We start from the raw sequence: 15000 nt of genomic DNA on the forward strand, positions 1-15000 counted from the left end.
CGAGTGGTTAAGGCGATGGACTAGAAATCCATTGGGCTCTCCCCGCGCAGGTTCGAATCCTGCCGACTACGTTGACTAATGGTGGGGGAAGAAATCGATTCTGTTCAGTATCGCGATGTTTTGCGCACGCAATTATATCGATACAGTAGCGCAAAGTATTGCGATATTTAATTATAAAATTATCTGTTTTACTTTCCGGTTTTCTCAGAGTTTACTCTGATCATTTACATTTGTGTATTACATCCACAAGGTGGCGCTTGTTGCGGTGCTTTGTTGTCGTACATTCGACAGCAAATTCAAATGAAAATGGCTTCAGTATTACTGTTGTACACGACGCTCCGCATCTTTCAAATCGAAAGTGTGGGTAAATTTCGGTTTTATGATTATTCTCAGGTTTATGTAACTCTATTATGTCTGCTTTATGTTACTCTTTTGTATTTAAATAATTTTAAGTTATGTGCTGGGAGCTCAGTGAGTTTTGTTTGTTTCATATTAAATATTATCTGCTCGGTCTTGTCTGTCAGCGCGTTGTCATTGTCCTCTATTTTTCACTGCTTGAGAACATGGGTTGAAATCGCCCTCTAAACCCTCATTCACTAAGTTAGGCCTATTCCCTAAGTTAACGTTAGTCCACTAATACTGTTAACTTGAAGGAGTGAATGAAAACGAGTAAGCGAGAGGCGTTGAGCGCTGTACATTCGTTAATGCAGTGCAATGTGGGACAGAGACGCGATCTGACACGCGTCCCATTTTCTCACAAATCTCTACGTTTATTTAAATAATTCAAGATTGCTCTTATGAGAACACTCGACAAAACTGACATTTTGGCATAATTTGTGTGTGTTATGGTTTGTTCAAGCTCGAAAGAGAACTTGATACTGACGCGCGTCTTTTCTGTGGGTCGTGTGTGTGTGTGTGTGTGTAATACAGGCAGGATTTAACGGATACTGCGTAATTGCGTTAAACATTTTTAACGCTTTAAACTTTTTTTTTGTTTTTGTTTCGGTGCCGCGGTGGGCAAGTGATGAAACCAGTGTTGCAATGTGTCTCCCGAATGTTCAAGAACAAGTTTTTCAGTTTTTGCACTTCAGTTAATGTGTAGAAGATAATGTTTACAGAATTAAATGTGACATTTAAAGTGAGGTGAGCGGTCTTATTTTCCAAATTTTTTGTAATGCCTTTGAATAATATGGGGGACGTGAATCACAATATCGCAGAATCGAATCGCAATACTTGCTGTATCGCAATATATTGAGAATCGCAATATATTGAATCGTGGCCCAAATATCGCAATACTATCAAATCGTCAAATTTTTGCCAATTCCCACCCCTAACGTTGACAGCATGCGCCTGCTTTAGTTTGTAACCTTCTGGAGGCCTAGCTTAAACTTTATAAAAGGAAAAAAAAGTCACTGTTACAGGATTACCCTTGAAAAGAGTTATGTTGGTAAGAAACAGTTTTGTCTGCAAGTTAAAGATGACAAGGCCCCTTTGTAGTCAAGGACACGTGGGGTAGACCGGTAGCTCGCCGTCATCGTATAGTGGTTAGTACTCTGCTTTTTGGCCGGAGCAACCCCGGTTCGAATTCGGGTCACGGCAAGGTTTTCTGGGTGCCATTGAAATTGAGCTCCATGTCACCACCTCTCCTCACCCCGTCCTTCAGGCTACTTTTTTGTGAAGGGCGCGTGCCCTTGATGTGCTCTGGATGTTCGAGTGAATTGAAACTGGGACCTTCTTTGAAAGCATGAGGTCTCAGGTTCGAACCCTTAGAGAAAAGACTGAAAACGAAACGCTCCTATTTATTTCGGAAGAATCTTGCTTCAGAGAGAATATGGTGCGTGTATATTTTCTAATCGCTAGGTTTTGACGGCCATTCTGAATCTTCGAAGAAGGAAACGCAATGCATTGGAGGACACTCTTTTTTCTGCGCCAATACGATTCATTTTGCTGTGCGTTCCGACACAGCAAGCACACTTCTCAAGCAAGAGCCCGGATAGCTCAGTCGGTAGAGCATCAGACTTTTAATCTGAGGGTCCAGGGTTCAAGTCCCTGTTCGGGCGAACGAGCGTCTTTTTGTGGAGCGGTACGTTTTGTTGTTGAGTTCTTGCTGATCTACACTGGCCTCCGGCAGCGACGCTGCAAGGCACCAATCCACAAACGACATGCCCCTTTTAGCCAGCTTGTAGTCGTGGCCGAGTGGTTAAGGCGATGGACTAGAAATCCATTGGGGTCTCCCCGCGCAGGTTCGAATCCTACCGGCTATGTTGACAGCATGCGCCTGCTTTAGTTTGTAACCTTCTGGAGGCCTAGCTTAAACTTTATAAAAGGAAAAACAGAATCCTTTTCTTTTCAGTGACTTCTTCTCCAGAGTCACTGTTACAGGATTACCCTTGAAAAGAGTTATGTTGGTAAGAAACAGTTTTGTCTGCAAGCTAAAGATGACAAGGCCCCTTTGTATTCAAGCACAGCTAACATGAACATACATGAATGGTAAAACTAAATCTATTTGTTTCCATGATAAACCAGCCTTATTGCATAAGTCATGTTTTCCAGCTTCTAGTCATTTATTGTGCATGCTACCTTATATTTTCCAGTTGTTATTTTACTTTAATATAATTGAGATATGTCATGCATGGGATTGGTACCATAAGGTTTAACCAAAATCTAAATGTAGATATCAGCAATATTATTTGCATTAAGTTAGCAAACACTTGCTGTTAACATTAATATTTGCAAGCCTCCAAGCCTGGTAGCAAATCTACGCATGATTCCATGGTAAACCAGAGATATTGCATTAGTTGTTTTCCAGATTCTTGTCATTTATTGTACATGCTACCTTATATTTTTTAGTTTTCAGCTCATCAACCTCGGTTTTACATATTCTAAACTAGCTAGCTCTGGCTGCTACATTCCCAGAGTTAGCAAACGTTAGTCTGTTAACATGAATATTTGCAAGCCTCCTCCAAGCACAAACATCACATACCTGTTGCATTTCACCATCCACTTATTTAGCTGCTGTCGCATCCCTTGACATGCCATCTCCTTTAACCTCCTTCTTTTTCTATTTTTAGCCCCCGACCGCTTTTTTGCTTCATTCATCTTTTTCGAGTTTCAACGATAACGCACTCCTGTGCTGCTCCTCAGCGATCACGCGCGCGCCCCCGCCCGCTCGCGATACCCTTCTATGTCAAAATAAATTCAATGATGGAATATTATGAGGGCACCGACGCCTACTCTAGCCTGTTAGTCCTCTAAAATGTATTTAACTTTTTTTATATTTAACTTGTATAAATTTTATATAAATGTATATAACTTATAAAAAAAAAAAAAAAATTTAACCATCGCTTTGGCGCCCTCATGATGCGGCGCCCCTATGCGCCGCATATAGCGCATACCCACTTTTTGCGCCACTGGCTACAAACAACTACGCCTTTGACACAAGTTTACAATAACGATAGCAGCGCGGCAAGTCAACAGCATTGAAGCGTGTGAAGAGGCTTTCCAGACAAGTAGCAGTGAGTATTTGTTCTTTTTCCTAGCATTATTTTCCTTTAATTACTATTATCATCAGTCTACTAGGCTGCATTCCCACTAATTAGCAAATATATTTTGACATAGCAGACGTTTTGACGGCCATTCTGAATCTTCGAAGAAGGAAACGCAATGCATTGGAGGACACTCTTTTTTCTGCGCCAATACGATTCATTTTGCTGTGCGTTCCGACGCAGCACGCACACTTCTTGAGCAAGAGCCCGGATAGCTCAGTCGGTTGAGCATCAGACTTTTAATCTGAGGGTCCAGGGTTCAAGTCCCTGTTCGGGCGAACGAGCGTCTTTTTGTGGAGCGGTACATTTTGTTGTTGAGTTCTTGCTGATCTACACTGGCCTCCGGCAGCGACGCTGCAAGGCACCAATCGACAAACGACATGCCCCTTTCAGCCAGCTTGTAGTCGTGGCCGTACCCTCCGGCGAATGGACAGCCTAACTATTCCTAACCATTTGATACAAGTCCTAACACAAGTCCTAACACAATCTAAACAAGTCCTAACAATTCCTAACACAATCTAAATAAGTCCTAACAATTCCTAACACAGGTCCTAACAATCCTAAATTACGTCCTAACAGTTCCGAACAGCGGGTCCTAACAGTTCCGAACAGCGGGGCAAAACAGCCATTGGCTGGACGGGCCAAAACAGTCATTGGCCGAAACATAGTCTCGTGACCACCGTCATAAAGAGCGACGGCGCGAAAAGGACTGAGACGGTTTTGTGTTTTGATGCAGGCAAGTACAGTTTAATTAACATTTTAACGTGAAAGAGAAAAATTATCTATTCGTTGGACATTACAGTTCAAACTCGGTTTAGGTTGCACACGTTTAATTCAGCTATCTTTATTTGTAATTCGTTGTTTTAACACTTATATAGAGTTCGGAGGCCATATTTTGATAAAGTGATATAAATCGCGGCCTTCATACTGCAAAAGCTTAGCCGGACTGGTTTAAGATAACAGTATATAGACTATAAATGAGGATAATAATTCCTATGATGATTAATGTTAAAATACAGAGTGGTGACTTGTTTTGTATTAACCATAGAGTGTACAAATAAAACCGTAATAAAAAGCCTAATAACTTTAGAAACTAATTATGTTATAATTTTTACATAATGAACTGCTTTATTTTTACTCTCTGTTGCTTTTTACTGTTTTCAATTTATTAGTTGTTTTTTTTAATCGCTAACAAGCGCTTACCCATACTTCAGATAATTTTTCTAAACTCTTAAAACAGACTCACACCCACAAAACACAATTGGCCAAATGGATGATTTTCTTCTCAAAAACACATTTTGAAAAACACACTCTTCATTTCAAAATAGAACACATCTTTCTCTGCATACACTAACTTTACCAAAACACTGAAAATCTGACTCAGACTCAGAATGAAATTATTCTGTCAAAGAATAACACTTGTTTTCACGTCACAAGGTACATGCAGTCAATCAAAGTACACCCAGTTTCAAAATACTGGCTATTGTTGACATTACAAAAACTTCATAGACTTTAGTGTTTCAGTTTGAAAAACATGCAAAACATGCAGTCCACCGTTTTTACACAACATTTCTTGGTTGGGAATTGTATGTCCACATGTACAGTAACTTTACTTTTTTCCAGCCTCTCTTAGTGAAAGACCGTGGTTGATTACATGGTCAATGATAGTGGCACGGATTTCATCACTGACTACTGTTCTTGCAGCCCTTGGAATGCCACCACCACACATTCTTACACCTTTACCTTGCCCTCTCCTTGGGCCTTCTCTTCTCCCTGGCCCTGCTCCTCTCACTTCACCTCTCATCTCTCACTGCACCCCTCACTGCACCTCTCACTGCACCCCTCACTGCATCTCACCTCTCACTGCATCTCACCTCTCACTGCACACTGCACCCCTCACTGCACCTCTCACTGCATCGCACCTCTCACTGCATCTCACCTCTCACTGCACCCCTCACTGCACCTCTCACTGCACCCCTCACTGCATCTCACCTCTCACTGCATCTCACCTCTCACTGCACACTGCACCCCTCACTGCACCCCTCACTGCATCTCACCTCTCACTGCATCTCACCTCTCACTGCACCTCACCTCTCACTGCACCTCACCTCTCACTGCACCTCACCTCTCACTGCATCTCACCTCTCACTGCACACTGCACCTCTCACTGCACCTCTCACTGCACCCCTCATTGCACCAATTTGAATTTAGTGCAACGTAATCATTCATTCTATTTACCATAGTTTAAAAATTGTCTTTTAACATGGTTAAATTAACAAACATTAGTAATTTGACAACCATCCATGTGTAAAATCCCTCTTCTACATAAAATTTGTCTTAAATGTTTTCCCCTAAGCATTTTCTTTAAATTTCATTTCATTTGTATCTCTCTGAAGTTGTTCTCAAGTTGTCTGGTATTTACCCTGTTGTTTCATATTTATAGACATGACTAAGACTGGTAAACCAGACTCATACTGGCATGACATCATGTGCAAGTATGCCCAAGGGAAGTACCACTTCTCAACAGGCAAGAAGCCAGGGGCGAAGAAGTGGAAGCATGCCTTGGAAAGAATTAATAACTGTCCATTACACAAACAGACCTGTGCATATGATATATTTGGGAAAATAATCACTTGCAAATGTGGTTATCATAAGGTATGTAATGAATGTGATTATTTTACCTATGCTGGTGATCATTACTAATTTAAAAACATTTTTTAATAAGAGAAAAATGTTCATTATTTGAGCTGTAAAGCCTGACATGAAATAATAGTCAGGAAAAGGTGTGTGTATATATATATATATATATATATATATATATATATATATATAATGCGCACAAACTGAGCAAAGCTGTGCAATTTAGTGCAAATGCTGTCAGTACACTAGATTAATTTCTTAGCTTTTAATGTAAATCAGTGAGGTCTTTATAATGGTATAACAGGTTACTTGAATAAAATGCATATAAATGTCAATTTAACTCGCAGTAAAAAGATGCCTGCACAAAGACCTGAAGGTGGGTGTTTTTACAATTCTACTTAAAGGTGTATTACTTTCCTTAAAGAACAACAACCTATGAATCAGACGACAGTTTGCATGTAGTAATTGTGTACAACATGTTTTTCAGCAAAGTTTTGATTTTGATAATTTGCAGATTTTGAGACCTAGGGAAAACACTAATCCTAGGGAAAACACTAATGCTTTTTTTACAGTCAGCAGAGCAGACAGTGTTAGGCATGCAAGCAGGACCACAGAGCAGTGCAGGCATGCAAGCAGGACCACAGAGCAGTGCAGGCATGCAAGCAGGACCACAGAGCAGTGCAGGCATGCAAGCAGGACCACAGAGCAGTGCGGGCATGCAAGCAGGACCACAGAGCAGTGCAGGCATGCAAGGAGGACCACAGAACAGTGCAGGCATGGAAGGAGGACCACAGAGCAGTGCAGGTGCAAAACCTGCCTCATGGAGCAGTGCAGGTGCGCAGGCAAGACCAGCCTCATGGAGCAGTGCAGGTGCGCAGGCAAGACCAGCCTCATGGAGCAGTGCAGGTGCGCAGGCAAGACCAGCCTCATGGAGCAGTGCAGGTGCTCAGGCAAGACCAGCCTCATGGAGCAGTGCAGGTGCTCAGGCAAGACCACTGAGCAGTGCAGGCGCAAAACCAGCCCCAGAGAGCAGTGCAGGCTCAAGATCAGTCCCAGAGAGCAGTGCAGGCTCAAGATCAGTCCCAGAGAGCAGTGCAGGCTCAAGATCAGTCCCAGAGAGCAGTGCAGGCTCAAGATCAGTCCCAGAGAGCAGTGCAGGCTCAAGATCAGTCCCAGAGAGCAGTTCTTCAATAAAGTGTGGTCTTTGTGGTGAAGACATTGATGTGGACTGTTTCTCCGAACATCTGTCAGATTACCATGTCCAAGAATGTTGTGACCAGTGTGGTGCAAAAGTCTGGGGTGCGGTTGGACTTCTTCACCACATTGAAACTAATCATCCTTGTACCAGTCTTGCAGGGACAGAATCTGTGGATCCACCAACATCTTCTCCAACAACATCATTTACTGAATCACCCGCATACATTGAAGAGCAGCAAGGCGTTCCACAAACTGCACCTCAAACACCATCCCTGGAAATTAACCTGAGGCCTCCAGTAGTGAATTGGGTGAGTTTTCTCCCCAAACAGTTCTGTCGAGTTATTAAGCCAGCAGACCAGAAGTGAATCGCGCAGTGTCTATATGACGCCACAGGACGACTTAAGCAGCAGTTTTCTCAAAACTGGTTTCATCCACCAAGTCCCAGCAAGCCTACAACTTCACCTCCTGATCCTAACACCTACCTTAGACAGCGTATGTTTCTGTGGGCCCCAATGAGAATGTGGGGTATTCCTCTGAAGTGCACACAGTGCAATAGGAAGATGCACCATTCAGGAATCTACACAAAAGTGAGGGAAGTCATTGATATTGACTCGAGATATTATTTAATTGGAGTAGACTACCCTCGCTGCAGTAAGTGTAAGATTCCTGTCTGCCCTTGGAGTTCGGAGATCCTCAAACAACTAGATCCCTCCCACAGAAACAAATTCCCCGCTGTTCTTACCACTCACCTTGCACTTGACAGGAAGTGTGTGACTTTGTTGAAGCCTAGAACTGCTGGGATCAGCTCCAGTTTCTTGCAGCAGGCGCTTGAAGAAGTTCACAGCGAGGATGGGGCAAGACGTACCATTAACTATCTGACAGACTGTGAATTTCACAAAAAGAAATGTGCCCTGACACAGGCTGAAGTGGTATATCAGCAGCCACCGCCTTTTTGCCCCCTACCTCTGGCACAGTGGTTTGAGACGGTTCATGCCAACGAGATCCTGAGTCACATTGATGAGCTAAAGGGTGTCATAACATCAACATATGGTAGCATCCTGAAGCTTGATTCTACCAAGAAGGTAAATGTATATAAAAAGAGGCAAATGCATGTTAATTTCAACTTGATGTTCAGAGATTTTTACCTGATTGTAATGTTTGTGTATTTATATAGATAACTAAAAAGCTTGCTGGTGGCATTGCGGACACTGCTACATGGATGACCAATGTTGGCAATGAGTTTGGCCAAGTCCTGAACTGTGTCCTAACCACTGGTGAGGGAGCTGGCATAGATGACTTGTGTCAGGGCATCGTAAAGCGATACAAGGATGCTGGGGAGCCAGAGCCAGCTGTGATTTACGTTGACCGGGACTGCTGCAGCGAGACAGGTTTGTTACATTAAGTCTTTACCTAATATGAATGTGTTTGTATTTCTAATTCATATTAGCAACCATTTCAGGCATGTTTCTAAATTACTAAAAACTAAATTTCATTCCTGTACATGGTTTTTCTAGGTGTTTGTTCATATTCTTTAAGAACACTCATAAAGAGAATTTTTAGAACTATTTACTATAGAAATTTATATTTTTTTAGATCTATTTACAATGGTTCTAAAATTCTTAATTTCTATTTACAGTAGCAATTTACTATGAGAACCCTGTTCAGTGTTTGCAATCAAGTAGACAAAAGCTTATGTAAAACAGCATTATTATATTTCTTTAATGATGCAAATGTAAATCTGAGAAAACAATCACTCCTTGTTTCTCATTGGTGTAGGCGTGACTCCAGTTCTTACCTGGTTCCGACCATGGAATATCACAGTGCGACTTGATGTGTTCCACTTCATGCGGCGGTTTACTGCTGGCCTTACAACGGAGCACCATCCACTGTATGGCACTTTCTGCTCCAAGTTGTCCAGCTGTATATTTGAATGGGACAAGGATGACATCTCTCGTCTTAAAGAGGCGAAAAAGACCATGCTTTTAAAAAAACATGGGGGTCATATTTCAACAGAGGCCCAAATCCTGTCAAGCATCACCTCCAGTGAGCTGGCCAAGCACTGCAGGAGGAGGACACGCGGAGTTGAAGAAACTCGTGTCTTGATACAAGGACTGCTGGACTCCATGTGGGAACTGACCGACACCACTGGTTTGCGCCTCATCAATCCAGAGAGCATGACACGTGTGTGGGAGGTACAGCAGAAACACTTACCTTGCATCCAAGATCCACCCGGTGTTCAGTTGTACACAAAACTGGGCTCCGGTTTACAGAAGGGTGACAAGGTTCTGGATGTACTGAGGTGTGGCAGAGGGTCCTCCTCTCTGGAAAGCTTCCATCGCCACCAGTGCACTTTTATTCCAGGTAAATTGAAATTATAAAACAATATTATGCATATATTTAAATAGTGTTGTCACAATACTGAAGTTGCTGACTTCGAAAATTAAAGGCACCAAATTGGAAACAAACCTTTTTCTTAGGCCTGGTGGTTCTGAGTGGGGGGTTATATAATAGTATTTTAATCATGTGAAACATTGTCTTTCAGGTTGGAGATGTAATGCACTACATACGCAGATGTACATGCTTGAGGGTGCATCTAGGTGGAACATCAACCGAGCTCATCAAGCTGTGGACATGAGTGGTACATCACTTACTAAAATGTATGATGTACGTTTAATGTCCCACATGAATGTCCTCAGCAACAGAGTCCTTGGATGTGCACTCCTGCCAGAATTCAAACCTCCTGGGAAACCCACTGGTAAGATTCACCATTGTACACACTATTACGATAGTGATTCCAGGCATCACTGTGTGTTTTCAAAGGCTTTGCATGCTGCCTGAATGCTAACCAATCAGACCATCGTTTTCATGACTGATCATTGCTGTAAAGGTGCTTGTTCCTAGTTATAAGATATGTCAGTTTGTGAAGTTGAAGTGTATTTGTTTTAGTTTTTCTTTTGTGATTTTTGCTTTTACATTTTTCATGTTAATCGCAAAATAGATTTTTCATTAGCAACACTACATTCATCACATGCACTGTAGCCTACTGCTTTAGCCTGATATATAGCTCTTATTACAAAATGTTTATTGAATCTTTATGGCAGATGAGCGTATAGCTGTGGAGTACTTGCTGGCACAGTCTGACAGAGGAGACCTGCTTTCTCCACTGGAGCAACATGAAATCGCCTTGCCAGAGATGGAGGTTGAAGTTCAGGAGGATGAGTGTCTGGATGTCACAATATGTGAAGCGGCAGACCTCAATTTGGGCACACACACCCTTGCAAGTTCCAGCAGTCATGGTGATTCATTGATCTCACCTCTGGTAATGTCAATTTTCTTGATCGTTTTGAATTAAAATTACATAGGAATGTTAATGTTTTTAGGAGCAATGAATGAGTTGCTTCATGATTAAACGTTCATTTAATTAAAAGATTAATAATAGTCAATTTGAACAGTCAATTTTGTAACTGAAGTTTATTCTTCTCTTTAAAATGTTTTTAAAAAATCTAAGAAACCAGTGTGCCAAGTGGTGGCTCTTACAGTCCTGACATTGAAGACATTTCCTGTGCTGGGCCCAGCACACCAGCTCCGGTAAAGTTTCTAATACCTGATGCTTGTAATTTGTGAATGGTTTATCAAAGTATCAAAATAATTTCCTAATCCAGGATTCTGTTTTTGTTTCCATTTCTAGGACAGTAGATGTGATTCAAGGGGTGTTCCTGGATGGGAGGCAGTGGATAACCTGGCAGGCTATCTCGTCAGTCTCAACCGCACGATCACTGGTTTATCAACTAACGAGATAGCAGAGATCTTGCGGTTGTATTCGTATTTGCATACCATTGATCAGTCCCCCTCCAAGTATTCCCTTAAGTGCAAGAAAAAGACCTCGGAAGGTCCTTGGAGAGCTTCTCGGAAGCGTAGTGGCTCAGCCCCTGGTCAGCAAGCAGCTGAGAGGTGAGTTAAATTGTAGTGCACCGGTGTTAAATTTGAGTCTTGTTGAATGCTCCCTGTATAATTTAATTCCTTTCAAAGGTTAAAAATACTTTAAAAAAACTGTTTTGATGAGATCCAGGATAGATCATAAAGTCTATCTCTCATTGCCATACAATTCCAAAACATAATCAGTCTATATGTTTACAAAGCTATAATGAACCATAGAATACTAATCATACATAATACAATCATGCATCTTTTTATTCACAGACTGTTCATGACTCATGGTCAGGCTGCCCAGAGACCTGATGCCAACAGGGTTTCAGAATGTGTTGCACTCAAGCTTCTGAAGGAATTCAGGGAAGCCAGAAATAGGCCTAAAGATAACAAGGGCAAAACCTTTCCCATTCCTCAGGCAATTGTGATGATTTATAGCCACATCAAGCAGCTGCTTGAAGACTGCAGAGAGCTACTAGACCAGACCAACTTGGTGCTAGTTACTATAAACAACACCACAGTGTCTTCATGGTGAGTTGGATTTCAGCTTCCTAAATTCACTTCAGTAATATGAAATCTATTCCTATGATGAACGACTGCACTTCTGAAATAATAAATCTTTTGAACTATTCTCTATTCCACATGTATTTGTATATAACATACATTAAATATATACATTGTTTTCAGACACCGTCTCATTTTGAAACTTGCAACCTTTTATATGTCTGCCAAAAAAAGGATTTAAAAAATTTGGTAATAAATGCATACATTGTTTCACAAAAGCTTTTCAGAAATTCAGAATGTTACGGTTTAGAATACGTTATTGCTTATTACACAGCTTTCTGAAATGCTTGATTCTGATTTGTCAGTTGAGACATTCCACAGTCTGTTTTTCTCTGATAATGTTCACAAAGTGCGAAGTTCATCAATTACGAAATGAGGTCAATTCGGCTATAAATCAGCTGTAATGTTATCAGTTTAGTTATTGTCCAATAATGTCAGTATAGTCAAATTGATAATATTGCTGAATGTTAAAGGAACACGCTGACTTTTTGGGACTTTAGCTTATTCACCGTATCCCCCAGAGTCAGATAAGTCCATACATACCCTTCTAATCTCCGTGCGTGCTGTAACTCTATCCGACGCCCCCACCGCTGGCCTAGCTTAGCACAAATACTGGAGGTAAATGGCTCCATCTAGCATACTGCTCCCAATAAGTGACAAAATAACATCAACATTTTCCTATTTACATGTTGTGATTTGTATAGCAACAGTGTGTACAAATAACAAGGCCATATGAGACGCAGGCTTCTTCTAACCATATACATACTGGGAAGTATATTCTCAGAAGGTGAAGCACTGCTACTTGGACGGAGTGATTTACTCGCAGCACCTGAGAACTGGTGAGGAGCAGAGAGTTTGCTCAGAGTTGGAGTAAATCACTCCACAGAAGTAGCAGTGCTTCGGAGATACGGTGAATAAGCTAAAGTCCCAAAAAGTCGGCGTGTTCCTTTAATGCTGAAGTATCCAAGTGATGGATAGTTTTTGAATAGTTTAGTGTACATAGTTTATAAAAACAAATCAGTAGAGATGTTTTGTAAATGTACTGTGGGTAAAGCTAAAAATGTCTGTTATTCTTTCCCAGGCTTCTCGACAGACAGAAAAGAACTGACCGGGACACCTTGCTACAAGGAGTGGAGCTTCCCCAGCCTGTTGGTTTGGCAAAGGAGCCACTGCCAAAGCCTAGAGAACTCCCATCTGCACCTGTTGAACATGGACATGTTGCCATTGAGTTCCAGGAGCCTGAAAATCGGGAGGGTGAGGCAGTTATACGCCAACGTAAATGTGCACGAACTGGAACTGCAGTGTCTTCTATTACGCACACAGACACTGGGCTTGTAGACACATCTCCATCTGGCACAGACTGGCCTGGGTCCCAGCACTTTCCTGGGTGGCATGTCTGGCCTGGGAATTCTGATTTGTCTTTTCCACCATCGCACTCTCAGGGTTGGTCGTCTTTTCCACCAGGCCAACCGCCATCAGTTCCACCATCGCACTCTCAGGGTTGGTCGTCTTTTCCACCAGGCCAACCGCCATCAGTTCCACCATCGCACTCTCAGGGTTGGTCGTCTTTTCCACCAGGCCAACCGCCATCAGTTCCACCATCGCACTCTCAGGGTTGGTCGTCTTTTCCACTAGGCCAACAGCCATCGGTTCCACCATCGCACTCTCAGGGTTGGTCTTCTCTTCAGCCGTGCCAACAGCCATCGGTTCCACCATCGCACTCTCAGGGTTGGTCGTCTTTTCCACCAGGCCAACCGCCATCAGTTCCACCACCGCACTCTCAGGGTTGGTCGTCTTTTCCACCAGGCCAACAGCCATCGGTTCCACCATCGCACTCTCAGGGTTGGTCTTCTCTTCAGCCGTGCCAACAGCCATCGGTTCCACCATCGCACTCTCAGGGTTGGTCTTCTCTTCAGCCGTGCCAACAGCCATCGGTTCCACCATCGCACTCTCAGGGTTGGTCTTCTCTTCAGCCGTGCCAACAGCCATCGGTTCCACCATCGCACTCTCAGGGTTGGTCGTCTTTTCCACCAGGCCAACAGCCATCAGTTCCACCACCTCCTCAGAACCGACAGCGTGCATGGAGACAGCACAAGGCAGCACTTGAGGATCAAGAGCGTGTGGCAAGAGGGGAGCCACCAAAGAAGCGTCACACAAAGGAACATTACCATTATGAGTGTAAAATATGTGGCCAATCAAAAAGTAAACTCACTGGCCATTCCCAGGTTAGAGGAAAGTGGTACTGTCCAGCAGCTGGCCAGACCATTGCAGAGTGGAAAGAGTCTCTTTAGGATTTATTTTGTCTTTCATTCACAATTATATTTAATTTTTTATTTTTTATAATTGTGATAATTTTAATTTTAGAAAATTTTATATAATTTTATAAAACTTTAAATTTTACGTTAGTGCATTAAGTACATTTGAAGGAAAGCTCTTAAAAATATGTTTATGTATATATATTTTATATATAACAATTTTTTCTACATTTTTATTAAACTATTTGTGGAAGTTATATTATTACTATTATTATATCTAGCCATTGCAATTGTGTGAGTGTGTATGTGTATCTAAATGGCTAATTATTATTAATATTATTATTATTATAAAACTACCAAAAATACTAATAATATATATTATTATTCATTTATCAAACTATTTGTAATTGTACTACGTTTTTATTATCATTACATGTAGCTATTTAAATTTGTATTTATTATAAAGTTATATAGATTTGAGCTTTTATTTGTGAATATGTATATATTATTATTATTATATGTAATGTATATATTATTATTATGAAACCAAATTTGTGGTAGTGTTTATTATATATGAAACCATTTTAATTATATATATATATATATATATATATATATATATATATATATATATATATATATATTCCTTCTATTGTAAATGTTGGATTTGAGACTTTGTGGTAGTGATTGTATAATAAATAATTGTATTTACATATATTTGTACTTGTATATATTTTTTTATTTTTTTATTACATATAACGTGCGTTACATTCGAGCTTTTGGAATAAACTATGTTTGTGCAAAGTATGTTGTACATTTTATTCTTGCAAATTGTTTTTTAATTGGGTAAAATAGGTCTAAAATGCGTCTAA

At 41.2% G+C, this 15000-nt stretch overlaps 4 non-coding genes across 4 annotated transcripts in view; all 4 read left to right on the forward strand.

Moving 5' to 3' along the window:
- Positions 1 to 71, forward strand: part of trnas-aga (transfer RNA serine (anticodon AGA)) — an 82-nt gene extending 11 nt beyond the window's left edge. The window contains exon 1 of the tRNA in view: positions 1 to 71. This exon is cut by the window's left edge and continues 11 nt beyond it. This is a non-coding gene — a tRNA (tRNA-Ser).
- A 1916-nt stretch (positions 72 to 1987) lies between these two features.
- On the forward strand, positions 1988 to 2060 carry trnak-uuu (transfer RNA lysine (anticodon UUU)). Its single transcript has one exon. It is a non-coding gene; the product is annotated as a tRNA-Lys (tRNA).
- A 122-nt stretch (positions 2061 to 2182) lies between these two features.
- trnas-aga (transfer RNA serine (anticodon AGA)) lies at positions 2183 to 2264 on the forward strand. Its single transcript has one exon. It is a non-coding gene; the product is annotated as a tRNA-Ser (tRNA).
- A 1486-nt stretch (positions 2265 to 3750) lies between these two features.
- Positions 3751 to 3823, forward strand: trnak-uuu (transfer RNA lysine (anticodon UUU)). The gene has a single exon. It is a non-coding gene; the product is annotated as a tRNA-Lys (tRNA).
- Positions 3824 to 15000: the final 11177 nt, after the last annotated feature.

This window comes from Siphateles boraxobius, unplaced genomic scaffold (genome assembly GCF_051911475.1).
Source record: "Siphateles boraxobius isolate OS27281-9 unplaced genomic scaffold, OSU_SipBor_1 42, whole genome shotgun sequence".
Lineage (NCBI taxonomy): Eukaryota > Metazoa > Chordata > Actinopteri > Cypriniformes > Leuciscidae > Siphateles > Siphateles boraxobius.